The sequence below is a fragment of the Lampris incognitus genome, chromosome 15, assembly GCF_029633865.1.
Source record: "Lampris incognitus isolate fLamInc1 chromosome 15, fLamInc1.hap2, whole genome shotgun sequence".
Classification (NCBI taxonomy): Eukaryota; Metazoa; Chordata; class Actinopteri; order Lampriformes; family Lampridae; genus Lampris; species Lampris incognitus.
Genome location: NC_079225.1, coordinates 19,191,462 through 19,218,603, shown reverse-complemented (window position 1 = coordinate 19,218,603; position 27,142 = coordinate 19,191,462). Strand labels below are relative to the sequence as shown.

At 48.0% G+C, this 27,142-nt stretch overlaps 22 non-coding genes and 3 pseudogenes across 22 annotated transcripts; all 25 read right to left on the bottom strand.

Moving 5' to 3' along the window:
- Positions 1-4,231: 4,231 nt before the first annotated feature.
- LOC130125646 (5S ribosomal RNA) lies at positions 4,232-4,350 on the bottom strand. Its single transcript, XR_008811517.1, has one exon. It is a non-coding gene; the product is annotated as a 5S ribosomal RNA (ribosomal RNA).
- A 276-nt stretch (positions 4,351-4,626) lies between these two features.
- On the bottom strand, positions 4,627-4,745 carry LOC130125604 (5S ribosomal RNA). Its single transcript, XR_008811477.1, has one exon. It is a non-coding gene; the product is annotated as a 5S ribosomal RNA (ribosomal RNA).
- Positions 4,746-5,355: 610 nt separating this feature from the next.
- Positions 5,356-5,464, bottom strand: LOC130125655 (5S ribosomal RNA; annotated as a pseudogene).
- A 276-nt stretch (positions 5,465-5,740) lies between these two features.
- Positions 5,741-5,859, bottom strand: LOC130125603 (5S ribosomal RNA). Its single transcript, XR_008811476.1, has one exon. It is a non-coding gene; the product is annotated as a 5S ribosomal RNA (ribosomal RNA).
- Positions 5,860-6,467: 608 nt separating this feature from the next.
- Positions 6,468-6,586, bottom strand: LOC130125602 (5S ribosomal RNA). Its single transcript, XR_008811475.1, has one exon. It is a non-coding gene; the product is annotated as a 5S ribosomal RNA (ribosomal RNA).
- Positions 6,587-7,195: 609 nt separating this feature from the next.
- LOC130125601 (5S ribosomal RNA) lies at positions 7,196-7,314 on the bottom strand. The gene has a single exon (XR_008811474.1). It is a non-coding gene; the product is annotated as a 5S ribosomal RNA (ribosomal RNA).
- A 276-nt stretch (positions 7,315-7,590) lies between these two features.
- On the bottom strand, positions 7,591-7,709 carry LOC130125600 (5S ribosomal RNA). Its single transcript, XR_008811473.1, has one exon. It is a non-coding gene; the product is annotated as a 5S ribosomal RNA (ribosomal RNA).
- A 610-nt stretch (positions 7,710-8,319) lies between these two features.
- On the bottom strand, positions 8,320-8,438 carry LOC130125599 (5S ribosomal RNA). Its single transcript, XR_008811472.1, has one exon. It is a non-coding gene; the product is annotated as a 5S ribosomal RNA (ribosomal RNA).
- Positions 8,439-8,714: 276 nt separating this feature from the next.
- LOC130125598 (5S ribosomal RNA) lies at positions 8,715-8,833 on the bottom strand. Its single transcript, XR_008811471.1, has one exon. It is a non-coding gene; the product is annotated as a 5S ribosomal RNA (ribosomal RNA).
- Positions 8,834-9,444: 611 nt separating this feature from the next.
- LOC130125674 (5S ribosomal RNA) lies at positions 9,445-9,563 on the bottom strand. Its single transcript, XR_008811524.1, has one exon. It is a non-coding gene; the product is annotated as a 5S ribosomal RNA (ribosomal RNA).
- Positions 9,564-9,839: 276 nt separating this feature from the next.
- LOC130125597 (5S ribosomal RNA) lies at positions 9,840-9,958 on the bottom strand. The gene has a single exon (XR_008811470.1). It is a non-coding gene; the product is annotated as a 5S ribosomal RNA (ribosomal RNA).
- Positions 9,959-10,567: 609 nt separating this feature from the next.
- Positions 10,568-10,676, bottom strand: LOC130125654 (5S ribosomal RNA; annotated as a pseudogene).
- Positions 10,677-10,952: 276 nt separating this feature from the next.
- On the bottom strand, positions 10,953-11,071 carry LOC130125594 (5S ribosomal RNA). The gene has a single exon (XR_008811468.1). It is a non-coding gene; the product is annotated as a 5S ribosomal RNA (ribosomal RNA).
- Positions 11,072-11,680: 609 nt separating this feature from the next.
- LOC130125593 (5S ribosomal RNA) lies at positions 11,681-11,799 on the bottom strand. The gene has a single exon (XR_008811467.1). It is a non-coding gene; the product is annotated as a 5S ribosomal RNA (ribosomal RNA).
- Positions 11,800-12,408: 609 nt separating this feature from the next.
- LOC130125592 (5S ribosomal RNA) lies at positions 12,409-12,527 on the bottom strand. The gene has a single exon (XR_008811466.1). It is a non-coding gene; the product is annotated as a 5S ribosomal RNA (ribosomal RNA).
- A 610-nt stretch (positions 12,528-13,137) lies between these two features.
- On the bottom strand, positions 13,138-13,256 carry LOC130125591 (5S ribosomal RNA). The gene has a single exon (XR_008811465.1). It is a non-coding gene; the product is annotated as a 5S ribosomal RNA (ribosomal RNA).
- A 611-nt stretch (positions 13,257-13,867) lies between these two features.
- Positions 13,868-13,986, bottom strand: LOC130125590 (5S ribosomal RNA). Its single transcript, XR_008811464.1, has one exon. It is a non-coding gene; the product is annotated as a 5S ribosomal RNA (ribosomal RNA).
- A 276-nt stretch (positions 13,987-14,262) lies between these two features.
- On the bottom strand, positions 14,263-14,381 carry LOC130125858 (5S ribosomal RNA). Its single transcript, XR_008811692.1, has one exon. It is a non-coding gene; the product is annotated as a 5S ribosomal RNA (ribosomal RNA).
- Positions 14,382-14,991: 610 nt separating this feature from the next.
- LOC130125857 (5S ribosomal RNA) lies at positions 14,992-15,110 on the bottom strand. The gene has a single exon (XR_008811691.1). It is a non-coding gene; the product is annotated as a 5S ribosomal RNA (ribosomal RNA).
- Positions 15,111-15,721: 611 nt separating this feature from the next.
- LOC130125652 (5S ribosomal RNA) lies at positions 15,722-15,830 on the bottom strand (annotated as a pseudogene).
- Positions 15,831-16,106: 276 nt separating this feature from the next.
- Positions 16,107-16,225, bottom strand: LOC130125639 (5S ribosomal RNA). The gene has a single exon (XR_008811511.1). It is a non-coding gene; the product is annotated as a 5S ribosomal RNA (ribosomal RNA).
- Positions 16,226-16,835: 610 nt separating this feature from the next.
- LOC130125628 (5S ribosomal RNA) lies at positions 16,836-16,954 on the bottom strand. The gene has a single exon (XR_008811500.1). It is a non-coding gene; the product is annotated as a 5S ribosomal RNA (ribosomal RNA).
- A 6,908-nt stretch (positions 16,955-23,862) lies between these two features.
- Positions 23,863-23,981, bottom strand: LOC130125856 (5S ribosomal RNA). The gene has a single exon (XR_008811690.1). It is a non-coding gene; the product is annotated as a 5S ribosomal RNA (ribosomal RNA).
- Positions 23,982-24,257: 276 nt separating this feature from the next.
- Positions 24,258-24,376, bottom strand: LOC130125627 (5S ribosomal RNA). The gene has a single exon (XR_008811499.1). It is a non-coding gene; the product is annotated as a 5S ribosomal RNA (ribosomal RNA).
- Positions 24,377-24,652: 276 nt separating this feature from the next.
- Positions 24,653-24,771, bottom strand: LOC130125634 (5S ribosomal RNA). Its single transcript, XR_008811506.1, has one exon. It is a non-coding gene; the product is annotated as a 5S ribosomal RNA (ribosomal RNA).
- Between the last annotated feature and the right edge of the window lie 2,371 nt (positions 24,772-27,142).

Sequence of the window (27,142 nt, the reverse complement as noted above, 5' to 3'; positions counted from 1 at the left end):
TAATAGAATTCCTAGTGGCTCTGCTATTATTGTGTACAGGATTGAGGATAGTGGACAGCCTTGTCTGACCGACCTTTCCAGAGGAAACGCATCAGTGGTTGCACCGTTGCATTTGACCTTACCTGTAGCTTTGCTATATAATAATTTTACCCAAGTTAGAAATCTGTCTCCAAAACCTACCTTCTCCAGTACATTAAACATAAATTGATGCTCTACTCGGTCAAAGGCTTTATTGAAGTCAATGGCCAGAAGGACACCTGCTTGATCTGTCTCTTTTAAATACTCCACCACATCTCTTATGGTGCGTACTGTGTCAGTGACTTCTCTCCCTGGCACACTATAAGCCTGGGTGGCTTCTATTATTGTATGTAATATTTGTTTGACTCTGTTTGCCAATATTTTCATTAGTATTTTGTAGTCATTGTTCAACAGAGTAATGGGCCTATAATTTGTTAGTTTATTCTTCTCCCCTTTCTTAAAAATTAAAGTGATCAAGCCTAGAGTCATTGACTCCGGTACCTTCTGTTCTTTTTCCATTGTTTTATACAATTTCAGTAGTGTTGGTTTGAGCGTGTTGCAGAAAGCTTTATAGAAGTTTGCCGTCAACCCATCACTACCTGGGCTTTTATTTGACATCATTTGATTTATTGCACACTCTATATCTTCCTCAGTTATTTCCTGTTCACACGCTGATTTATCCTCATCATTTAATTTAGCAGTCATCTCTTCCAATATGTCATTTGTAGCTTGTATGTCTGAACTCTCAGTTTTAAACAAGTCACTATAAAAAGTTTGTACTGTTTCCAGAATGTCTACGAAATTGGTCACTACTTTACCTTCTTTATTTTTGATTTCTTGCAAATAACACTGATTTTGTTTCCTTTTTTCCAAGTTGAGGAAAAAAGCTGTACTTTTCTCCCCTTCTACTGCATATTGAGCACGGCTCCTCACTATAGCACCTTCACATTTTATCCTTTCAATTTCATTTATTTCATTTTGAATATTCACAAGCCTTTCAACATTGACAACCGGTTGTGCATTTAATTTAGCAATTGTATTTCTTAATGATCTTTCTTTTTCTCTAGTTTTAAAGTTCAATCTTTTCGCAAACTGAATACTTTTTTGTTTAATTCTCACTTTTAATTTCTCCCACCCCTCTATGATATTTTCCCCAAACTCAGGCTGTGAACATTCAAATGAGATCACTTTAGAGATGCATTCAACATAATCCCTTCTGTTCAGCAGGCTAGCATTAAGGTGCCACACGCCTCCCCCCCTCCCCCTCCTTTTACCCCCCATTCCCACACGCAGGATGGCATGATCACTAATGAAATTTAAACAATAGCGCACAGTATCGAAAAGGTCGATCTGCGGTTTCTTGACTAAACAAAAATCAATCCGACTTTGCCGTACAGTGTCCATTTGTGGCTGTACTCTCGAGTACTCTCGTGTTATGGGATTTCTGGTTCTCCATAAATCACAGAAATTATTCTTGGCCATAAACAGATTCAGGGCCGCTCTAGAACAGTCGTGTTTATAGCTACCGTTATCGCTAATGTCAAGCCTGCTCATCTTGACATTGAAATCCCCAACTATGATGTCACAGTCTTTAGCTATGATATTCAATTCTCGAAAGAAAGAAGACCTGTCCCCCTCGTGGTTGGGCGCATAAATGTTCAGTAATTTGTAGACAGTGTCTTCAAAAACAAAGCCCACTTTAACCCACCTCCCCCCAATGTCTTTGTCTATTAGAGTGGCATCAGCCTCAATGTGGCTACTCACCATGATGCTTACTCCTCGTGCCCGCTGAGTCCCATGGCTTGAAAAGTAGGATCCAGGCCACCTTTTCTTGCACTGAGTTTCACAGTCAGTGTCCCAGTGGGTTTCTTGGAGACAGATTATTTCTGCATCACACATTTTTACGACTTTAGTGAACTTGTCCATGTCACGTAGTCCACGTACGTTGAATGATGCTATTTTGACCATGGTGAGTGGGAAAGACAGAGAAAAATAATCCCCAAACAAAAAACATGATGCACACCCTTTTCAGTCCATTATTATTTACCCCTCTTAGTCTTGCCCTTTCTGCTTGTTCCCTCTTCCCTCCCCTTACTAACTCCATCCCATTCCGAAGCCTTAGGGTTCGGCTGTCGTCTCTCACTCCCCTGCCCGTGTAGAGGCCCTCTCTGCCCCGGCTGCCCGCAAGGCAAGGACGCAAGGCTGGCCGAACTGCCCTCCCTCTGGTTGCTGCGGCTCCTGTCCCCTGATGTTGTTACAGCCTGACCCCTCAGCGACCCGTGCGCCAGAGTGGAGACGCTCGTCGGCATCCTCCCCACCCTCTCAGAGGCCGCAGTCAAACCGCCGCTTCCTCTTTTCTCCTCCTCCTCCTCTTCCTCCTCGACCTCGCTCTCCTCCTCCATCTCATGGCGTGCAGCTGACTGGGGCCCCTCTGCTTCGCCATCAGTCGCAATGCCATCAGGATGATTTCCTGTCTCCGTCTCTTCTGCCCCGTCCTCCACTCCCTCGCCGGTGTCCCTCTCTGTCTCCTCTTTGGGATCTGCTCCAGGCATGGCTGCGCATTCTCGTGCGTAGTGTCCGATCTCCCCGCACTTGAAGCACTTGAACTCCGGGCACTCCCGTAGGATGTGTCCGGGCTGGAGGCACAGCCTGCAAACTTTAGATTGATTATCGTGCAGCACTCTGAAGTATTCAATCCCTTCCAGCGTCTCAAATTTGGTGCTGTAAGGTAAAGAGGAGACATTTTCATTGAAACGGACTTTGAGGAATCTCGTCCCGTCAAAAACGTCCGTCCCGGCCCACTTCCTCCGCTTGATAGGAGACACCGGCTCCACGCCCCACTGCTTCAGTTTAGTAACAATTTGATTGTCTGTGACATACAGGGGAAGGTTCAAAAAGGAGACGATCCTGGTGTCCCTCGTAACTTCCGATGCCACCACTCTGGAGTTTCTAATCTTGAAGCCGTCCAGCAGTCTTGTTTTCCCTTTCGGGTTACTCATCGTGAGCTCCCATCGCTTGTCGCTTTTCGACCTGCAGCCCAATACTCTCCCACACGTGTTGTCAACCGCACGCAGAAGCTCCATCATGGAGATTTTGTCTTCTCCCTCCACGTCCACATTAACCACCAGGTCTCTATCCATCTCTCTCCCTTCCCCCTCCCTCCCCGCCGCTTCCGCTGCGACCGCCGTCTCTTTCACCAACGCCATTGCTGTGACCCCTCCACCTCGTCTCTCTTTTCGTTTCTCCGCTCGACTCTCCACCACCACAAATTCTCCTCTCTCCCCCTTCTCCATCACGCTTTCTGCCTCAGTCGGATTCGCGTCCTGCTGGGGCTTCTTTGTTTCCGCCGCTATACCTCCATTTTGTTTGTCCGTCTGCCCGTCGTCGTAAGTCTTGTCCGGTCCGAGTGTCCTTGCCGTCTGTGCCATTTTCGTGCTTCTAAAGCCACAAAAGTTTCCCCCGTGCAGCAGAAAGCTGCTGGGGGGGAGTTAGAAACGTGATTTTCAGAGACTGCTCTCGTTTCCCCGTCGATTTAATGTCTTTTTCGTCCGCTCCGCCGCCACCACGCCAACCCGGAAGTTATCAGAGTGGTATGGCCGTAAGCCGTTGAGCCGGCACCGTGCCGCTCTTTTATATATAATTCGGCCTCCGCGCTTCTTCTTTCTGCTATCAGCTTATTTCACCAGTTTCTGCGTTTATGACCAGCTACGTGACATCTTATTGCGTTTGCTGTGGAAAGAGTCAAGTGTTAAGTGTAAGAATATGTCACGTGTCAGGAAAGAACCCAAAAGCAGACGGGACAACCAGGTAAGGGAAGAAATCAAGTCTTTATGGAAGTAACCGATCTCAGGGGTAGAGCAGGAGTTCGCTCAGTGGCTGGTAGGCAGGCGGGCAGGCAGAAGTCCATGAAAGGCGACGTTCCAGCGCAGACTGGTTCACAGTGGAGGCTTTTTAAGGGTGATGGCGATCGCTTTGATGTCAAGGGAGAGCGGCGATTCCTTTGATGGCCAACTGGTGTACCGCGGTGAAGGGGGGGGGTCAGCAGGTGTCAAGGGCGATCGCTTTGATGTCAAGGGCGAGAGACTGTGACAGAATAAGACTAAAACATAAGAGGTGGCCATTGAGTAGCTTGTAGTGATCTTTGACCAAAATGTATGTCTGGTTTTTCCTATACGTTTGCTTTGTGGATTATAGTTGGGGCGGGGGGATAAAAGGCTTACAGCACCTGGTATTCCCAGGCGGTCTCCCATCCAAGTACTAACCAGGCCCGACCCTGCTTGGCTTCCGAGATTGGACGAGATCGGGCGTTATCGGATTGGTATGGCCGTAAGCCGTTGAGCCGGCACCGTGCCGCTCTTTTATATATAATTCGGCCTCCGCGCTTCTTCTTTCTGCGATCAGCTTATTTCACCAGTTTCTGCGTTTATGACCAGCTACGTGACATCTTATTGCGTTTGCTGTGGAAAGAGTCAAGTGTTAAGTTTAAGAATAAGACTAAAACATAAGAGGTGGCCATTGAGTAGCTTGTAGTGATCTTTGACCAAAATGTATGTCTGGTTTTTCCTATACGTTTGCTTTGTGGATTATAGTTGGGGCGGGGGGATAAAAGGCTTACAGCACCTGGTATTCCCAGGCGGTCTCCCATCCAAGTACTAACCAGGCCCGACCCTGCTTGGCTTCCGAGATCGGACGAGATCGGGCGTTATCAGAGTGGTATGGCCGTAAGCCGTTGAGCCGGCACCGTGCCGCTCTTTTATATATAATTCGGCCTCCGCGCTTCTTCTTTCTGCTATCAGCTTATTTCACCAGTTTCTGCGTTTATGACCAGCTACGTGACATCTTATTGCGTTTGCTGTGGAAAGAGTCAAGTGTTAAGTGTAAGAATATGTCACGTGTCAGGAAAGAACCCAAAAGCAGACGGGACAACCAGGTAAGGGAAGAAATCAAGTCTTTATGGAAGTAACCGATCTCAGGGGTAGAGCAGGAGTTCGCTCAGTGGCTGGTAGGCAGGCGGGCAGGCAGAAGTCCATGAAAGGCGACGTTCCAGCGCAGACTGGTTCACAGTGGAGGCTTTTTAAGGGTGATGGCGATCGCTTTGATGTCAACGGAGAGCGGCGATTCCTTTGATGGCCAACTGGTGTACCGCGGTGAAGGGGGGGGGGTCAGCAGGTGTCAAGGGCGATCGCTTTGATGTCAAGGGTGAGAGACTGTGACAGAATAAGACTAAAACATAAGAGGTGGCCATTGAGTAGCTTGTAGTGATCTTTGACCAAAATGTATGTCTGGTTTTTCCTATACGTTTGCTTTGTGGATCATAGTTGGGGCGGGGGGATAAAAGGCTTACAGCACCTGGTATTCCCAGGCGGTCTCCCATCCAAGTACTAACCAGGCCCGACCCTGCTTGGCTTCCGAGATCGGGCGTTATCAGAGTGGTATGGCCGTAAGCCATTGAGCCGGCACCGTGCCGCTCTTTTATATATAATTCGGCCTCCGCGCTTCTTCTTTCTGCGATCAGCTTATTTCACCAGTTTCTGCGTTTATGACCAGCTACGTGACATCTTATTGCGTTTGCTGTGGAAAGAGTCAAGTGTTAAGTTTAAGAATAAGACTAAAACATAAGAGGTGGCCATTGAGTAGCTTGTAGTGATCTTTGACCAAAATGTATGTCTGGTTTTTCCTATACGTTTGCTTTGTGGATTATAGTTGGGGCGGGGGGATAAAAGGCTTACAGCACCTGGTATTCCCAGGCGGTCTCCCATCCAAGTACTAACCAGGCCCGACCCTGCTTGGCTTCCGAGATCGGACGAGATCGGGCGTTATCAGAGTGGTATGGCCGTAAGCCGTTGAGCCGGCACCGTGCCGCTCTTTTATATATAATTCGGCCTCCGCGCTTCTTCTTTCTGCTATCAGCTTATTTCACCAGTTTCTGCGTTTATGACCAGCTACGTGACATCTTATTGCGTTTGCTGTGGAAAGAGTCAAGTGTTAAGTGTAAGAATATGTCACGTGTCAGGAAAGAACCCAAAAGCAGACGGGACAACCAGGTAAGGGAAGAAATCAAGTCTTTATGGAAGTAACCGATCTCAGGGGTAGAGCAGGAGTTCGCTCAGTGGCTGGTAGGCAGGCGGGCAGGCAGAAGTCCATGAAAGGCGACGTTCCAGCGCAGACTGGTTCACAGTGGAGGCTTTTTAAGGGTGATGGCGATCGCTTTGATGTCAAGGGAGAGCGGCGATTCCTTTGATGGCCAACTGGTGTACCGCGGTGAAGGGGGGGGTCAGCAGGTGTCAAGGGCGATCGCTTTGATGTCAAGGGCGAGAGACTGTGACAGAATAAGACTAAAACATAAGAGGTGGCCATTGAGTAGCTTGTAGTGATCTTTGACCAAAATGTATGTCTGGCTTTTCCTATACGTTTGCTTTGTGGATTATAGTTGGGGCGGGGGGATAAAAGGCTTACAGCACCTGGTATTCCCAGGCGGTCTCCCATCCAAGTACTAACCAGGCCCGACCCTGCTTGGCTTCCGAGATCGGACGAGATCGGGCGTTATCAGAGTGGTATGGCCGTAAGCCGTTGAGCCGGCACCGTGCCGCTCTTTTATATATAATTCGGCCTCCGCGCTTCTTCTTTCTGCTATCAGCTTATTTCACCAGTTTCTGCGTTTATGACCAGCTACGTGACATCTTATTGCGTTTGCTGTGGAAAGAGTCAAGTGTTAAGTGTAAGAATATGTCACGTATCAGGAAAGAACCCAAAAGCAGACGGGACAACCAGGTAAGGGAAGAAATCAATCTTTATGGAAGTAACCGATCTCAGGGGTAGAGTAGGAGTTCGGTCAGTGGCTGGTAGGCAGGCGGGCAGGCAGAAGTCCATGAAAGGCGACGTTCCAGCGCAGACTGGTTCACAGTGGAGGCTTTTTAAGGGTGATGGCGATCGCTTTGATGTCAAGGGAGAGCGGCGATTCCTTTGATGGCCAACTGGTGTACCGCGGTGAAGGGGGGGGGGTCAGCAGGTGTCAAGGGCGATCGCTTTGATGTCAAGGGCGAGAGACTGTGACAGAATAAGACTAAAACATAAGAGGTGGCCATTGAGTAGCTTGTAGTGATCTTTGACCAAAATGTATGTCTGGCTTTTCCTATACGTTTGCTTTGTGGATCATAGTTGGGGCGGGGGGATAAAAGGCTTACAGCACCTGGTATTCCCAGGCGGTCTCCCATCCAAGTACTAACCAGGCCCGACCCTGCTTGGCTTCCGAGATCGGACGAGATCGGGCGTTATCAGAGTGGTATGGCCGTAAGCCATTGAGCCGGCACCGTGCCGCTCTTTTATATATAATTCGGCCTCCGCGCTTCTTCTTTCTGCGATCAGCTTATTTCACCAGTTTCTGCGTTTATGACCAGCTACGTGACATCTTATTGCGTTTGCTGTGGAAAGAGTCAAGTGTTAAGTTTAAGAATAAGACTAAAACATAAGAGGTGGCCATTGAGTAGCTTGTAGTGATCTTTGACCAAAATGTATGTCTGGTTTTTCCTATACGTTTGCTTTGTGGATTATAGTTGGGGCGGGGGGATAAAAGGCTTACAGCACCTGGTATTCCCAGGCGGTCTCCCATCCAAGTACTAACCAGGCCCGACCCTGCTTGGCTTCCGAGATCGGACGAGATCGGGCGTTATCAGAGTGGTATGGCCGTAAGCCGTTGAGCCGGCACCGTGCCGCTCTTTTATATATAATTCGGCCTCCGCGCTTCTTCTTTCTGCTATCAGCTTATTTCACCAGTTTCTGCGTTTATGACCAGCTACGTGACATCTTATTGCGTTTGCTGTGGAAAGAGTCAAGTGTTAAGTGTAAGAATATGTCACGTGTCAGGAAAGAACCCAAAAGCAGACGGGACAACCAGGTAAGGGAAGAAATCAAGTCTTTATGGAAGTAACCGATCTCAGGGGTAGAGCAGGAGTTCGCTCAGTGGCTGGTAGGCAGGCGGGCAGGCAGAAGTCCATGAAAGGCGACGTTCCAGCGCAGACTGGTTCACAGTGGAGGCTTTTTAAGGGTGATGGCGATCGCTTTGATGTCAACGGAGAGCGGCGATTCCTTTGATGGCCAACTGGTGTACCGCGATGAAGGGGGGGGGGTCAGCAGGTGTCAAGGGCGATCGCTTTGATGTCAAGGGCGAGAGACTGTGACAGAATAAGACTAAAACATAAGAGGTGGCCATTGAGTAGCTTGTAGTGATCTTTGACCAAAATGTATGTCTGGCTTTTCCTATACGTTTGCTTTGTGGATTATAGTTGGGGCGGGGGGATAAAAGGCTTACAGCACCTGGTATTCCCAGGCGGTCTCCCATCCAAGTACTAACCAGGCCCGACCCTGCTTGGCTTCCGAGATCGGACGAGATCGGGCGTTATCAGAGTGGTATGGCCGTAAGCCGTTGAGCCGGCACCGTGCCGCTCTTTTATATATAATTCGGCCTCCGCGCTTCTTCTTTCTGCGATCAGCTTATTTCACCAGTTTCTGCGTTTATGACCAGCTACGTGACATCTTATTGCGTTTGCTGTGGAAAGAGTCAAGTGTTAAGTTTAAGAATAAGACTAAAACATAAGAGGTGGCCATTGAGTAGCTTGTAGTGATCTTTGACCAAAATGTATGTCTGGTTTTTCCTATACGTTTGCTTTGTGGATTATAGTTGGGGCGGGGGGATAAAAGGCTTACAGCACCTGGTATTCCCAGGCGGTCTCCCATCCAAGTACTAACCAGGCCCGACCCTGCTTGGCTTCCGAGATCGGACGAGATCGGGCGTTATCAGAGTGGTATGGCCGTAAGCCGTTGAGCCGGCACCGTGCCGCTCTTTTATATATAATTCGGCCTCCGCGCTTCTTCTTTCTGCTATCAGCTTATTTCACCAGTTTCTGCGTTTATGACCAGCTACGTGACATCTTATTGCGTTTGCTGTGGAAAGAGTCAAGTGTTAAGTGTAAGAATATGTCACGTATCAGGAAAGAACCCAAACGCAGACGGGACAACCAGGTAAGGGAAGAAATCAATCTTTATGGAAGTAACCGATCTCAGGGGTAGAGTAGGAGTTCGCTCAGTGGCTGGTAGGCAGGCGGGCAGGCAGAAGTCCATGAAAGGCGACGTTCCAGCGCAGACTGGTTCACAGTGGAGGCTTTTTAAGGGTGATGGCGATCGCTTTGATGTCAAGGGAGAGCGGCGATTCCTTTGATGGCCAACTGGTGTACCGCGGTGAAGGGGGGGGGGGGTCAGCAGGTGTCAAGGGCGATCGCTTTGATGTCAAGGGCGAGAGACTGTGACAGAATAAGACTAAAACATAAGAGGTGGCCATTGAGTAGCTTGTAGTGATCTTTGACCAAAATGTATGTCTGGCTTTTCCTATACGTTTGCTTTGTGGATCATAGTTGGGGCGGGGGGATAAAAGGCTTACAGCACCTGGTATTCCCAGGCGGTCTCCCATCCAAGTACTAACCAGGCCCGACTCTGCTTGGCTTCCGAGATCGGACGAGATCGGGCGTTATCAGAGTGGTATGGCCGTAAGCCATTGAGCCGGCACCGTGCCGCTCTTTTATATATAATTCGGCCTCCGCGCTTCTTCTTTCTGCGATCAGCTTATTTCACCAGTTTCTGCGTTTATGACCAGCTACGTGACATCTTATTGCGTTTGCTCTGGAAAGAGTCAAGTGTTAAGTTTAAGAATAAGACTAAAACATAAGAGGTGGCCATTGAGTAGCTTGTAGTGATCTTTGACCAAAATGTATGTCTGGTTTTTCCTATACGTTTGCTTTGTGGATTATAGTTGGGGCGGGGGGATAAAAGGCTTACAGCACCTGGTATTCCCAGGCGGTCTCCCATCCAAGTACTAACCAGGCCCGACCCTGCTTGGCTTCCGAGATCGGACGAGATCGGGCGTTATCAGAGTGGTATGGCCGTAAGCCGTTGAGCCGGCACCGTGCCGCTCTTTTATATATAATTCGGCCTCCGCGCTTCTTTTTTCTGCTATCAGCTTATTTCACCAGTTTCTGCGTTTATGACCAGCTACGTGACATCTTATTGCGTTTGCTGTGGAAAGAGTCAAGTGTTAAGTGTAAGAATATGTCACGTGTCAGGAAAGAACCCAAAAGCAGACGGGACAACCAGGTAAGGGAAGAAATCAAGTCTTTATGGAAGTAACCGATCTCAGGGGTAGAGCAGGAGTTCGCTCAGTGGCTGGTAGGCAGGCGGGCAGGCAGAAGTCCATGAAAGGCGACGTTCCAGCGCAGACTGGTTCACAGTGGAGGCTTTTTAAGGGTGATGGCGATCGCTTTGATGTCAACGGAGAGCGGCGATTCCTTTGATGGCCAACTGGTGTACCGCGGTGAAGGGGGGGGGTCAGCAGGTGTCAAGGGCGATCGCTTTGATGTCAAGGGCGAGAGACTGTGACAGAATAAGACTAAAACATAAGAGGTGGCCATTGAGTAGCTTGTAGTGATCTTTGACCAAAATGTATGTCTGGTTTTTCCTATACGTTTGCTTTGTGGATCATAGTTGGGGCGGGGGGATAAAAGGCTTACAGCACCTGGTATTCCCAGGCGGTCTCCCATCCAAGTACTAACCAGGCCCGACCCTGCTTGGCTTCCGAGATCGGGCGTTATCAGAGTGGTATGGCCGTAAGCCATTGAGCCGGCACCGTGCCGCTCTTTTATATATAATTCGGCCTCCGCGCTTCTTCTTTCTGCGATCAGCTTATTTCACCAGTTTCTGCGTTTATGACCAGCTACGTGACATCTTATTGCGTTTGCTGTGGAAAGAGTCAAGTGTTAAGTTTAAGAATAAGACTAAAACATAAGAGGTGGCCATTGAGTAGCTTGTAGTGATCTTTGACCAAAATGTATGTCTGGTTTTTCCTATACGTTTGCTTTGTGGATTATAGTTGGGGCGGGGGGATAAAAGGCTTACAGCACCTGGTATTCCCAGGCGGTCTCCCATCCAAGTACTAACCAGGCCCGACCCTGCTTGGCTTCCGAGATCGGACGAGATCGGGCGTTATCAGAGTGGTATGGCCGTAAGCCGTTGAGCCGGCACCGTGCCGCTCTTTTATATATAATTCGGCCTCCGCGCTTCTTCTTTCTGCTATCAGCTTATTTCACCAGTTTCTGCGTTTATGACCAGCTACGTGACATCTTATTGCGTTTGCTGTGGAAAGAGTCAAGTGTTAAGTGTAAGAATATGTCACGTGTCAGGAAAGAACCCAAAAGCAGACGGGACAACCAGGTAAGGGAAGAAATCAAGTCTTTATGGAAGTAACCGATCTCAGGGGTAGAGCAGGAGTTCGCTCAGTGGCTGGTAGGCAGGCGGGCAGGCAGAAGTCCATGAAAGGCGACGTTCCAGCGCAGACTGGTTCACAGTGGAGGCTTTTTAAGGGTGATGGCGATCGCTTTGATGTCAAGGGAGAGCGGCGATTCCTTTGATGGCCAACTGGTGTACCGCGGTGAAGGGGGGGGGTCAGCAGGTGTCAAGGGCGATCGCTTTGATGTCAAGGGCGAGAGACTGTGACAGAATAAGACTAAAACATAAGAGGTGGCCATTGAGTAGCTTGTAGTGATCTTTGACCAAAATGTATGTCTGGTTTTTCCTATACGTTTGCTTTGTGGATTATAGTTGGGGCGGGGGGATAAAAGGCTTACAGCACCTGGTATTCCCAGGCGGTCTCCCATCCAAGTACTAACCAGGCCCGACCCTGCTTGGCTTCCGAGATCGGACGAGATCGGGCGTTATCAGAGTGGTATGGCCGTAAGCCGTTGAGCCGGCACCGTGCCGCTCTTTTATATATAATTCGGCCTCCGCGCTTCTTCTTTCTGCTATCAGCTTATTTCACCAGTTTCTGCGTTTATGACCAGCTACGTGACATCTTATTGCGTTTGCTGTGGAAAGAGTCAAGTGTTAAGTGTAAGAATATGTCACGTATCAGGAAAGAACCCAAAAGCAGACGGGACAACCAGGTAAGGGAAGAAATCAATCTTTATGGAAGTAACCGATCTCAGGGGTAGAGTAGGAGTTCGGTCAGTGGCTGGTAGGCAGGCGGGCAGGCAGAAGTCCATGAAAGGCGACGTTCCAGCGCAGACTGGTTCACAGTGGAGGCTTTTTAAGGGTGATGGCGATCGCTTTGATGTCAACGGAGAGCGGCGATTCCTTTGATGGCCAACTGGTGTACCGCGATGAAGGGGGGGGGGTCAGCAGGTGTCAAGGGCGATCGCTTTGATGTCAAGGGCGAGAGACTGTGACAGAATAAGACTAAAACATAAGAGGTGGCCATTGAGTAGCTTGTAGTGATCTTTGACCAAAATGTATGTCTGGCTTTTCCTATACGTTTGCTTTGTGGATTATAGTTGGGGCGGGGGGATAAAAGGCTTACAGCACCTGGTATTCCCAGGCGGTCTCCCATCCAAGTACTAACCAGGCCCGACCCTGCTTGGCTTCCGAGATCGGACGAGATCGGGCGTTATCAGAGTGGTATGGCCGTAAGCCGTTGAGCCGGCACCGTGCCGCTCTTTTATATATAATTCGGCCTCCGCGCTTCTTCTTTCTGCTATCAGCTTATTTCACCAGTTTCTGCGTTTATGACCAGCTACGTGACATCTTATTGCGTTTGCTGTGGAAAGAGTCAAGTGTTAAGTGTAAGAATATGTCACGTATCAGGAAAGAACCCAAAAGCAGACGGGACAACCAGGTAAGGGAAGAAATCAATCTTTATGGAAGTAACCGATCTCAGGGGTAGAGTAGGAGTTCGGTCAGTGGCTGGTAGGCAGGCGGGCAGGCAGAAGTCCATGAAAGGCGACGTTCCAGCGCAGACTGGTTCACAGTGGAGGCTTTTTAAGGGTGATGGCGATCGCTTTGATGTCAACGGAGAGCGGCGATTCCTTTGATGGCCAACTGGTGTACCGCGGTGAAGGGGGGGGGGGTCAGCAGGTGTCAAGGGCGATCGCTTTGATGTCAAGGGCGAGAGACTGTGACAGAATAAGACTAAAACATAAGAGGTGGCCATTGAGTAGCTTGTAGTGATCTTTGACCAAAATGTATGTCTGGCTTTTCCTATACGTTTGCTTTGTGGATCATAGTTGGGGCGGGGGGATAAAAGGCTTACAGCACCTGGTATTCCCAGGCGGTCTCCCATCCAAGTACTAACCAGGCCCGACCCTGCTTGGCTTCCGAGATCGGACGAGATCGGGCGTTATCAGAGTGGTATGGCCGTAAGCCGTTGAGCCGGCACCGTGCCGCTCTTTTATATATAATTCGGCCTCCGCGCTTCTTCTTTCTGCTATCAGCTTATTTCACCAGTTTCTGCGTTTATGACCAGCTACGTGACATCTTATTGCGTTTGCTGTGGAAAGAGTCAAGTGTTAAGTGTAAGAATATGTCACGTATCAGGAAAGAACCCAAAAGCAGACGGGACAACCAGGTAAGGGAAGAAATCAATCTTTATGGAAGTAACCGATCTCAGGGGTAGAGTAGGAGTTCGGTCAGTGGCTGGTAGGCAGGCGGGCAGGCAGAAGTCCATGAAAGGCGACGTTCCAGCGCAGACTGGTTCACAGTGGAGGCTTTTTAAGGGTGATGGCGATCGCTTTGATGTCAAGGGAGAGCGGCGATTCCTTTGATGGCCAACTGGTGTACCGCGGTGAAGGGGGGGGGGGGTCAGCAGGTGTCAAGGGCGATCGCTTTGATGTCAAGGGCGAGAGACTGTGACAGAATAAGACTAAAACATAAGAGGTGGCCATTGAGTAGCTTGTAGTGATCTTTGACCAAAATGTATGTCTGGCTTTTCCTATACGTTTGCTTTGTGGATCATAGTTGGGGCGGGGGGATAAAAGGCTTACAGCACCTGGTATTCCCAGGCGGTCTCCCATCCAAGTACTAACCAGGCCCGACCCTGCTTGGCTTCCGAGATCGGACGAGATCGGGCGTTATCAGAGTGGTATGGCCGTAAGCCATTGAGCCGGCACCGTGCCGCTCTTTTATATATAATTCGGCCTCCGCGCTTCTTCTTTCTGCGATCAGCTTATTTCACCAGTTTCTGCGTTTATGACCAGCTACGTGACATCTTATTGCGTTTGCTGTGGAAAGAGTCAAGTGTTAAGTTTAAGAATAAGACTAAAACATAAGAGGTGGCCATTGAGTAGCTTGTAGTGATCTTTGACCAAAATGTATGTCTGGTTTTTCCTATACGTTTGCTTTGTGGATTATAGTTGGGGCGGGGGGATAAAAGGCTTACAGCACCTGGTATTCCCAGGCGGTCTCCCATCCAAGTACTAACCAGGCCCGACCCTGCTTGGCTTCCGAGATCGGACGAGATCGGGCGTTATCAGAGTGGTATGGCCGTAAGCCGTTGAGCCGGCACCGTGCCGCTCTTTTATATATAATTCGGCCTCCGCGCTTCTTCTTTCTGCTATCAGCTTATTTCACCAGTTTCTGCGTTTATGACCAGCTACGTGACATCTTATTGCGTTTGCTGTGGAAAGAGTCAAGTGTTAAGTGTAAGAATATGTCACGTGTCAGGAAAGAACCCAAAAGCAGACGGGACAACCAGGTAAGGGAAGAAATCAAGTCTTTATGGAAGTAACCGATCTCAGGGGTAGAGCAGGAGTTCGCTCAGTGGCTGGTAGGCAGGCGGGCAGGCAGAAGTCCATGAAAGGCGACGTTCCAGCGCAGACTGGTTCACAGTGGAGGCTTTTTAAGGGTGATGGCGATCGCTTTGATGTCAACGGAGAGCGGCGATTCCTTTGATGGCCAACTGGTGTACCGCGATGAAGGGGGGGGGGTCAGCAGGTGTCAAGGGCGATCGCTTTGATGTCAAGGGCGAGAGACTGTGACAGAATAAGACTAAAACATAAGAGGTGGCCATTGAGTAGCTTGTAGTGATCTTTGACCAAAATGTATGTCTGGTTTTTCCTATACGTTTGCTTTGTGGATTATAGTTGGGGCGGGGGGATAAAAGGCTTACAGCACCTGGTATTCCCAGGCGGTCTCCCATCCAAGTACTAACCAGGCCCGACCCTGCTTGGCTTCCGAGATCGGACGAGATCGGGCGTTATCAGAGTGGTATGGCCGTAAGCCGTTGAGCCGGCACCGTGCCGCTCTTTTATATATAATTCGGCCTCCGCGCTTCTTTTTTCTGCTATCAGCTTATTTCACCAGTTTCTGCGTTTATGACCAGCTACGTGACATCTTATTGCGTTTGCTGTGGAAAGAGTCAAGTGTTAAGTGTAAGAATATGTCACGTGTCAGGAAAGAACCCAAAAGCAGACGGGACAACCAGGTAAGGGAAGAAATCAAGTCTTTATGGAAGTAACCGATCTCAGGGGTAGAGCAGGAGTTCGCTCAGTGGCTGGTAGGCAGGCGGGCAGGCAGAAGTCCATGAAAGGCGACGTTCCAGCGCAGACTGGTTCACAGTGGAGGCTTTTTAAGGGTGATGGCGATCGCTTTGATGTCAACGGAGAGCGGCGATTCCTTTGATGGCCAACTGGTGTACCGCGGTGAAGGGGGGGGGGGTCAGCAGGTGTCAAGGGCGATCGCTTTGATGTCAAGGGCGAGAGACTGTGACAGAATAAGACTAAAACATAAGAGGTGGCCATTGAGTAGCTTGTAGTGATCTTTGACCAAAATGTATGTCTGGTTTTTCCTATACGTTTGCTTTGTGGATCATAGTTGGGGCGGGGGGATAAAAGGCTTACAGCACCTGGTATTCCCAGGCGGTCTCCCATCCAAGTACTAACCAGGCCCGACCCTGCTTGGCTTCCGAGATCGGGCGTTATCAGAGTGGTATGGCCGTAAGCCATTGAGCCGGCACCGTGCCGCTCTTTTATATATAATTCGGCCTCCGCGCTTCTTCTTTCTGCGATCAGCTTATTTCACCAGTTTCTGCGTTTATGACCAGCTACGTGACATCTTATTGCGTTTGCTGTGGAAAGAGTCAAGTGTTAAGTTTAAGAATAAGACTAAAACATAAGAGGTGGCCATTGAGTAGCTTGTAGTGATCTTTGACCAAAATGTATGTCTGGTTTTTCCTATACGTTTGCTTTGTGGATTATAGTTGGGGCGGGGGGATAAAAGGCTTACAGCACCTGGTATTCCCAGGCGGTCTCCCATCCAAGTACTAACCAGGCCCGGCCCTGCTTGGCTTCCGAGATCGGACGAGATCGGGCGTTATCAGAGTGGTATGGTCGTAAGCCGTTGAGCCGGCACCGTGCCGCTCTTTTATATATAATTCGGCCTCCGCGCTTCTTCTTTCTGCTATCAGCTTATTTCACCAGTTTCTGCGTTTATGACCAGCTACGTGACATCTTATTGCGTTTGCTGTGGAAAGAGTCAAGTGTTAAGTGTAAGAATATGTCACGTGTCAGGAAAGAACCCAAAAGCAGACGGGACAACCAGGTAAGGGAAGAAATCAAGTCTTTATGGAAGTAACCGATCTCAGGGGTAGAGCAGGAGTTCGCTCAGTGGCTGGTAGGCAGGCGGGCAGGCAGAAGTCCATGAAAGGCGACGTTCCAGCGCAGACTGGTTCACAGTGGAGGCTTTTTAAGGGTGATGGCGATCGCTTTGATGTCAAGGGAGAGCGGCGATTCCTTTGATGGCCAACTGGTGTACCGCGGTGAAGGGGGGGGGGTCAGCAGGTGTCAAGGGCGATCGCTTTGATGTCAAGGGCGAGAGACTGTGACAGAATAAGACTAAAACATAAGAGGTGGCCATTGAGTAGCTTGTAGTGATCTTTGACCAAAATGTATGTCTGGTTTTTCCTATACGTTTGCTTTGTGGATTATAGTTGGGGCGGGGGGATAAAAGGCTTACAGCACCTGGTATTCCCAGGCGGTCTCCCATCCAAGTACTAACCAGGCCCGACCCTGCTTGGCTTCCGAGATCGGACGAGATCGGGCGTTATCGGAGTGGTATGGCCGTAAGCCGTTGAGCCGGCACCGTGCCGCTCTTTTATATATAATTCGGCCTCCGCGCTTCTTCTTTCTGCGATCAGCTTATTTCACCAGTTTCTGCGTTTATGACCAGCTACGTGACATCTTATTGCGTTTGCTGTGGAAAGAGTCAAGTGTTAAGTTTAAGAATAAGACTAAAACATAAGAGGTGGCCATTGAGTAGCTTGTAGTGATCTTTGACCAAAATGTATGTCTGGTTTTTCCTATACGTTTGCTTTGTGGATTATAGTTGGGGCGGGGGGATAAAAGGCTTACAGCACCTGGTATTCCCAGGCGGTCTCCCATCCAAGTACTAACCAGGCCCGACCCTGCTTAGCTTCCGAGATCGGACGAGATCGGGCGTTATTTTTTTTTTTTTTTGTCTTTTATTATGAAAATATATTTTTGGGAACAAAAATACATTTTTGATTGCATGTATTGTCCATCAATTCCACATTGTTACATTTGTTTTACACTTTGTTTCGCTTACACAAGATAGTATCCGTCTCTCTTTATACATAAAATAAAGCCATGCTTTCCAAATCATCAACTTAAATCAGCGCTTTGGAATCAGAACAGAAAATGAAACAAATCAGCCCTTTTGAACAAACCTTAGACTGTGTTTTTAAAAGAAAGTGACATTAAAACACCACTTTGAGATTTTAAATGACACACATTCCACATTAAACAGAATGATCCCATCCTCCCCTTAACTTCAATAAAACATAACAGAGAAAGTTAAAAGAAAACCGTAACGCGTCTTTAACTCTGTTTATATTTACACTTCCAATAATCATCATTTTCCGTTCACATCATTTCAGACTTTTTCCTCCCCTCCCTCCCTCCCTCCCTCCCTCCCTCCCTCACCAGTTCCACACAATCTCCCCCCTCCTGTTGAGGGAGAGGAGATGGCTGTCTCTGATGAAGAGCCGGGTGAAGTCCGCATCGCCGTGCGTCAGTCTGTAATGTGTTTGTTTTTTGACCATGTTTTTGAAAATGTTCCAAACCGGGATGATTCTGCGTTCAAAGTGCGCAATGTTCCGACGTGATTTGACGGCCCACCGGGCGTGACTTAAGAGGAATTTGCACAGCGCTGCGTTCTTCACCCTGCTCTTCTCCCACACTCCAAACACAAAGAATACATCCCACGAATCCCCGCTGTCCCAAATTAATCCCAGTTTGTTGACTAAGCACTTTTTCAGGGTTTCAAAGAAGCTCGCCAGCTCCGAGCAGTGGCGGTACATGTGCAATAGTGTTTCAGGCAGCAGGCCACAGACGTCGCACTCCCTGCCGACCCCCTTGTCAAATTGGTGCAGAATAACGTTCGTGAACACTTTGTTGTGTCGGATTTTGTAGTCGTTGTCTTCTGCCTCAATGCTGTTCCCTCTCACCCTCCATTGTCCCCAGATTTGTCCCACATTCAAATTGGGCATAACTTTGCCCCAGAACGGCAGAGAGGTCGGTCGTTGCGACGCCTGTGCCAGAAACTTTCCATAGATCTGTTTGCTTGTCAACCTGTGTATACTCCTCCACTCTCCTCCTTGCTCCACCAACATGGCTGGGAGCTCCCCCTCTCTGTTCTGTACCACTCTCCGCTCTATGGTTGTCCGCCATTCTTTTGGGATGCTTTCCTTTAAATCGTTATAATAGCTTGTTGTCTCCGTAATTTTGGCCTCATAGTTTATCTCCTTTATACTGTCATATATGGCTTGGGGGGGGAGAAAACCCGGCATCAGTTCATACATGACGTCCTTCAACTGGACCAAACCTGCTCTTAACATGTCATTATTACATAGAAGCTTACCTGTCTTTTGAATTTTCTTATTTAGAAAGATTGGCATTTCTCTGATGACGTTTACCGAGTCACATGCATAGTCTATATGCTTTAGAAATTCCGCGTGAGCGGACAGGACTTCTCTATAGAAACCTGGAAGCCCCGCCATCATCGGTCGCTTTAGTTGCATCAGCAGCACAAAATCGCCTATGTGAAATACCTTGTTTATGAAGTAAGCCATCAGGCTTTTCCAGCCGTGGGCTGTGGAGTCACACAGATATTTTTGCACAGTTTTGATCCTGAACGCCCTTTTTTTGCTTTCTATATCTACTAATTGAAGTCCTCCCTCTCTGTACTTACTTATTAATGTTTTTCGTGCTATTTTACTTACTTTTGCCCTCCACAAAAAATTGGTTATAATTTCATTTATTCTGTTTAATACCCATAAGGGTAGTTCTATAACTGCTAATGTATAGTTTAGTTTTGACAATATTAAGTTGTTTAGAACCACTACTCTACCTTTGAGTTTTAGGTCTCTCAGTTTCCAATAATTTAGACATTTTTCTATTTTACTAATAATTTCCGTCCATGACAGATCACGAGCTGCCACTACATCTTTACCGATGTAGGTACCTAGAATTTTTATATGCTTGCTTTGTATTTTAAAAGGTGTGGTCTCCTGCTGAGGCTCAGCCATGTTAATGAACATGATTTCTGACTTACCTACATTTATGCGGGAGCCAGAGGCTCGACCGTACATGTTTATTACTGCCATTGCTCTCTCTATGCTTGCCATGTCCTTTACTGTTAGGGTGGTGTCATCAGCAAATTGCTGGACGACACAGGATCCTCCCCCTGGTAACTCAATACCTCTAATACCCTTGTCTTGTTTTAATAGAATTCCTAGTGGCTCTGCTATTATTGTGTACAGGATTGAGGATAGTGGACAGCCTTGTCTGACCGACCTTTCCAGAGGAAACGCATCAGTGGTTGCACCGTTGCATTTGACCTTACCTGTAGCTTTGCTATATAATAATTTTACCCAAGTTAGAAATCTGTCTCCAAAACCTACCTTCTCCAGTACATTAAACATAAATTGATGCTCTACTCGGTCAAAGGCTTTATTGAAGTCAATGGCCAGAAGGACACCTGCTTGATCTGTCTCTTTTAAATACTCCACCACATCTCTTATGGTGCGTACTGTGTCAGTGACTTCTCTCCCTGGCACACTATAAGCCTGGGTGGCTTCTATTATTGTATGTAATATTTGTTTGACTCTGTTTGCCAATATTTTCATTAGTATTTTGTAGTCATTGTTCAACAGAGTAATGGGCCTATAATTTGTTAGTTTATTCTTCTCCCCTTTCTTAAAAATTAAAGTGATCAAGCCTAGAGTCATTGACTCCGGTACCTTCTGTTCTTTTTCCATTGTTTTATACAATTTCAGTAGTGTTGGTTTGAGCGTGTTGCAGAAAGCTTTATAGAAGTTTGCCGTCAACCCATCACTACCTGGGCTTTTATTTGACATCATTTGATTTATTGCACACTCTATATCTTCCTCAGTTATTTCCTGTTCACACGCTGATTTATCCTCATCATTTAATTTAGCAGTCATCTCTTCCAATATGTCATTTGTAGCTTGTATGTCTGAACTCTCAGTTTTAAACAAGTCACTATAAAAAGTTTGTACTGTTTCCAGAATGTCTACGAAATTGGTCACTACTTTACCTTCTTTATTTTTGATTTCTTGCAAATAACACTGATTTTGTTTCCTTTTTTCCAAGTTGAGGAAAAAAGCTGTACTTTTCTCCCCTTCTACTGCATATTGAGCACGGCTCCTCACTATAGCACCTTCACATTTTATCCTTTCAATTTCATTTATTTCATTTTGAATATTCACAAGCCTTTCAACATTGACAACCGGTTGTGCATTTAATTTAGCAATTGTATTTCTTAATGATCTTTCTTTTTCTCTAGTTTTAAAGTTCAATCTTTTCGCAAACTGAATACTTTTTTGTTTAATTCTCACTTTTAATTTCTCCCACCCCTCTATGATATTTTCCCCAAACTCAGGCTGTGAACATTCAAATGAGATCAATTTAGAGATACAGTCAACATAATCCCTTCTGTTCAGCAGGCTAGCATTAAGGTGCCACACGCCTCCCCCCCTCCCCCTCCTTTTACCCCCCATTCCCACACGCAGGATGGCATGATCACTAATGAAATTTAAACAATAGCGCACAGTATCGAAAAGGTCGATCTGCGGTTTCTTGACTAAACAAAAATCAATCCGACTTTGCCGTACAGTGTCCATTTGTGGCTGTACTCTCGAGTACTCTCGTGTTATGGGATTTCTGGTTCTCCATAAATCACAGAAATTATTCTTGGCCATAAACAGATTCAGGGCCGCTCTGGAACAGTCGTGTTTATAGCTACCGTTATCGCTAATGTCAAGCCTGCTCATCTTGACATTGAAATCCCCAACTATGACGTCACAGTCTTTAGCTATGATATTCAATTCTCGAAAGAAAGAAGACCTGTCCCCCTCGTGGTTGGGCGCATAAATGTTCAGTAATTTGTAGACAGTGTCTTCAAAAACAAAGCCCACTTTAACCCACCTCCCCCCAATGTCTTTGTCTATTAGAGTGGCATCAGCCTCAATGTGGCTACTCACCATGATGCTTACTCCTCGTGCCCGCTGAGTCCCATGGCTTGAAAAGTAGGATCCAGGCCACCTTTTCTTGCACTGAGTTTCACAGTCAGTGTCCCAGTGGGTTTCTTGGAGACAGATTATTTCTGCATCACACATTTTTACGACTTTAGTGAACTTGTCCATGTCACGTAGTCCACGTACGTTGAATGATGCTATTTTGACCATGGTGAGTGGGAAAGACAGAGAAAAATAATCCCCAAACAAAAAAACATGATGCACACCCTTTTCAGTCCATTATTATTTACCCCTCTTAGTCTTGCCCTTTCTGCTTGTTCCCTCTTCCCTCCCCTTACTAACTCCATCCCATTCCGAAGCCTTAGGGTTCGGCTGTCGTCTCTCACTCCCCTGCCCGTGTAGAGGCCCTCTCTGCCCCGGCTGCCCGCAAGGCAAGGACGCAAGGCTGGCCGAACTGCCCTCCCTCTGGTTGCTGCGGCTCCTGTCCCCTGATGTTGTTACAGCCTGACCCCTCAGCGACCCGTGCGCCAGAGTGGAGACGCTCGTCGGCATCCTCCCCACCCTCTCAGAGGCCGCAGTCAAACCGCCGCTTCCTCTTTTCTCCTCCTCCTCCTCCTCTTCCTCCTCGACCTCGCTCTCCTCCTCCATCTCATGGCGTGCAGCTGACTGGGGCCCCTCTGCTTCGCCATCAGTCGCAATGCCATCAGGATGATTTCCTGTCTCCGTCTCTTCTGCCCCGTCCTCTACTCCCTCGCCGGTGTCCCTCTCTGTCTCCTCTTTGGGATCTGCTCCAGGCATGGCTGCGCATTCTCGTGCGTAGTGTCCGATCTCCCCGCACTTGAAGCACTTGAACTCCGGGCACTCCCGTAGGATGTGTCCGGGCTGGAGGCACAGCCTGCAAACTTTAGATTGATTATCGTGCAGCACTCTGAAGTATTCAATCCCTTCCAGCGTCTCAAATTTGGTGCTGTAAGGTAAAGAGGAGACATTTTCATTGAAACGGACTTTGAGGAATCTCGTCCCGTCAAAAACGTCCGTCCCGGCCCACTTCCTCCGCTTGATAGGAGACACCGGCTCCACGCCCCACTGCTCCAGTTTAGTAACAATTTGATTGTCTGTGACATACAGGGGAAGGTTCAAAAAGGAGACGATCCTGGTGTCCCTCGTAACTTCCGATGCCACCACTCTGGAGTTTCTAATCTTGAAGCCGTCCAGCAGTCTTGTTTTCCCTTTCGGGTTACTCATCGTGAGCTCCCATCGTTTGTCGCTTTTCGACCTGCAGCCCAATACTCTCCCACACGTGTTGTCAACCGCACGCAGAAGCTCCATCATGGAGATTTTGTCTTCTCCCTCCACGTCCACATTAACCACCAGGTCTCTGTCCATCTCTCTCCCTTCCCCCTCCCTCCCCGCCGCTTCCGCTGCGACCGCCGTCTCTTTCACCAACCCCATTGCTGTGGCCCCTCCACCTCGTCTCTCTTTTCGTTTCTCCGCTCGACTCTCCACCACCACAAATTCTCCTCTCTCCCCCTTCTCCATCACGCTTTCTGCCTCAGTCGGATTCGCGTCCTGCTGGGGCTTCTTTGTTTCCGCCGCTATACCTCCATTTTGTTTGTCCGTCTGCCCGTCGTCGTAAGTCTTGTCCGGTCCGAGTGTCCTTGCCGTCTGTGCCATTTTCGTGCTTCTAAAGCCACAAAAGTTTCCCCCGTGCAGCAGAAAGCTGCTGGGGGGGAGTTAGAAACGTGATTTTCAGAGACTGCTCTCGTTTCCCCGTCGATTTAATGTCTTTTTCGTCCGCTCCGCCGCCACCACGCCAACCCGGAAGTTATCAGAGTGGTATGGCCGTAAGCCGTTGAGCCGGCACCGTGCCGCTCTTTTATATATAATTCGGCCTCCGCGCTTCTTCTTTCTGCTATCAGCTTATTTCACCAGTTTCTGCGTTTATGACCAGCTACGTGACATCTTATTGCGTTTGCTGTGGAAAGAGTCAAGTGTTAAGTGTAAGAATATGTCACGTGTCAGGAAAGAACCCAAAAGCAGACGGGACAACCAGGTAAGGGAAGAAATCAAGTCTTTATGGAAGTAACCGATCTCAGGGGTAGAGCAGGAGTTCGCTCAGTGGCTGGTAGGCAGGCGGGCAGGCAGAAGTCCATGAAAGGCGACGTTCCAGCGCAGACTGGTTCACAGTGGAGGCTTTTTAAGGGTGATGGCGATCGCTTTGATGTCAAGGGAGAGCGGCGATTCCTTTGATGGCCAACTGGTGTACCGCGGTGAAGGGGGGGGGTCAGCAGGTGTCAAGGGCGATCGCTTTGATGTCAAGGGCGAGAGACTGTGACAGAATAAGACTAAAACATAAGAGGTGGCCATTGAGTAGCTTGTAGTGATCTTTGACCAAAATGTATGTCTGGTTTTTCCTATACGTTTGCTTTGTGGATCATAGTTGGGGCGGGGGGATAAAAGGCTTACAGCACCTGGTATTCCCAGGCGGTCTCCCATCCAAGTACTAACCAGGCCCGACCCTGCTTGGCTTCCGAGATCGGACGAGATCGGGCGTTATCAGAGTGGTATGGCCGTAAGCCATTGAGCCGGCACCGTGCCGCTCTTTTATATATAATTCGGCCTCCGCGCTTCTTCTTTCTGCGATCAGCTTATTTCACCAGTTTCTGCGTTTATGACCAGCTACGTGACATCTTATTGCGTTTGCTGTGGAAAGAGTCAAGTGTTAAGTTTAAGAATAAGACTAAAACATAAGAGGTGGCCATTGAGTAGCTTGTAGTGATCTTTGACCAAAATGTATGTCTGGTTTTTCCTATACGTTTGCTTTGTGGATTATAGTTGGGGCGGGGGGATAAAAGGCTTACAGCACCTGGTATTCCCAGGCGGTCTCCCATCCAAGTACTAACCAGGCCCGACCCTGCTTGGCTTCCGAGATCGGACGAGATCGGGCGTTATCGGAGTGGTATGGCCGTAAGCCGTTGAGCCGGCACCGTGCCGCTCTTTTATATATAATTCGGCCTCCGCGCTTCTTCTTTCTGCGATCAGCTTATTTCACCAGTTTCTGCGTTTATGACCAGCTACGTGACATCTTATTGCGTTTGCTGTGGAAAGAGTCAAGTGTTAAGTTTAAGAATAAGACTAAAACATAAGAGGTGGCCATTGAGTAGCTTGTAGTGATCTTTGACCAAAATGTATGTCTGGTTTTTCCTATACGTTTGCTTTGTGGATTATAGTTGGGGCGGGGGGATAAAAGGCTTACAGCACCTGGTATTCCCAGGCGGTCTCCCATCCAAGTACTAAGCAGGCCCGACCCTGCTTTGCTTCCGAGATCGGACGAGATCGGGCGTTATCAGAGTGGTATGGCCGTAAGCCGTTGAGCCGGCACCGTGCCGCTCTTTTATATATAATTCGGCCTCCGCGCTTCTTCTTTCTGCTATCAGCTTATTTCACCAGTTTCTGCGTTTATGACCAGCTACGTGACATCTTATTGCGTTTGCTGTGGAAAGAGTCAAGTGTTAAGTGTAAGAATATGTCACGTGTCAGGAAAGAACCCAAAAGCAGACGGGACAACCAGGTAAGGGAAGAAATCAAGTCTTTATGGAAGTAACCGATCTCAGGGGTAGAGCAGGAGTTCGCTCAGTGGCTGGTAGGCAGGCGGGCAGGCAGAAGTCCATGAAAGGCGACGTTCCAGCGCAGACTGGTTCACAGTGGAGGCTTTTTAAGGGTGATGGCGATCGCTTTGATGTCAACGGAGAGCGGCGATTCCTTTGATGGCCAACTGGTGTACCGCGGTGAAGGGGGGGGGGTCAGCAGGTGTCAAGGGCGATCGCTTTGATGTCAAGGGCGAGAGACTGTGACAGAATAAGACTAAAACATAAGAGGTGGCCATTGAGTAGCTTGTAGTGATCTTTGACCAAAATGTATGTCTGGTTTTTCCTATACGTTTGCTTTGTGGATCATAGTTGGGGCGGGGGGATAAAAGGCTTACAGCACCTGGTATTCCCAGGCGGTCTCCCATCCAAGTACTAACCAGGCCCGACCCTGCTTGGCTTCCGAGATCGGACGAGATCGGGCGTTATTTTTTTTTTTTTTTTTTTTTTTTTTGTCTTTTATTATGAAAATATATTTTTGGGAACAAAAATACATTTTTGATTGCATGTATTGTCCATCAATTCCACATTGTTACATTTGTTTTACACTTTGTTTCGCTTACACAAGATAGTATCCGTCTCTCTTTATACATAAAATAAAGCCATGCTTTCCAAATCATCAACTTAAATCAGCGCTTTGGAATCAGAACAGAAAATGAAACAAATCAGCCCTTTTGAACAAACCTTAGACTGTGTTTTTAAAAGAAAGTGACATTAAAACACCACTTTGAGATTTTAAATGACACACATTCCACATTAAACAGAATGATCCCATCCTCCCCTTAACTTCAATAAAACATAACAGAGAAAGTTAAAAGAAAACCGTAACGCGTCTTTAACTTTGTTTATATTTACACTTCCAATAATCATCATTTTCCGTTCACATCATTTCAGACTTTTTCCCTCCCCTCCCTCCCTCCCTCCCTCCCTCACCAGTTCCACACAATCTCCCCCCTCCTGTTGAGGGAGAGGAGATGGCTGTCTCTGATGAAGAGCCGGGTGAAGTCCGCATCGCCGTGCGTCAGTCTGTAATGTGTTTGTTTTTTGACCATGTTTTTGAAAATGTTCCAAACCGGGATGATTCTGCGTTCAAAGTGCGCAATGTTCCGACGTGATTTGACGGCCCACCGGGCGTGACTTAAGAGGAATTTGCACAGCGCTGCGTTCTTCACCCTGCTCTTCTCCCACACTCCAAACACAAAGAATACATCCCACGAATCCCCGCTGTCCCAAATTAATCCCAGTTTGTTGACTAAGCACTTTTTCAGGGTTTCAAAGAAGCTCGCCAGCTCCGAGCAGTGGCGGTACATGTGCAATAGTGTTTCAGGCAGCAGGCCACAGACGTCGCACTCCCTGCCGACCCCCTTGTCAAATTGGTGCAGAATAACGTTAGTGAACACTTTGTTGTGTCGGATTTTGTAGTCGTTGTCTTCTGCCTCAATGCTGTTCCCTCTCACCCTCCATTGTCCCCAGATTTGTCCCACATTCAAATTGGGCATAACTTTGCCCCAGAACGGCAGAGAGGTCGGACGTTGCGACGCCTGTGCCAGAAACTTTCCATAGATCTGTTTGCTTGTCAATCTGTGTATACTCCTCCACTCTCCTCCTTGCTCCACCAACATGGCTGGGAGCTCCCCCTCTCTGTTCTGTACCACTCTCCGCTCTATGGTTGTCCGCCATTCTTTTGGGATGCTTTCCTTTAAGTCGTTATAATAGCTTGTTGTCTCCGTAATTTTGGCCTCATAGTTTATCTCCTTTATACTGTCATATATGGCTTGGGGGGGGAGAAAACCCGGCATCAGTTCATACATGACGTCCTTCAACTGGACCAAACCTGCTGTTAACATGTCATTATTACATAGAAGCTTACCTGTCTTTTGAATTTTCTTATTTAGAAAGATTGGCATTTCTCTGATGACGTTTACCGAGTCACATGCATAGTCTATATGCTTTAGAAATTCCGCGTGAGCGGACAGGACTTCTCTATAGAAACCTGGAAGCCCCGCCATCATCGGTCGCTTTAGTTGCATCAGCAGCACAAAATCGCCTATGTGAAATACCTTGTTTATGAAGTAAGCCATCAGGCTTTTCC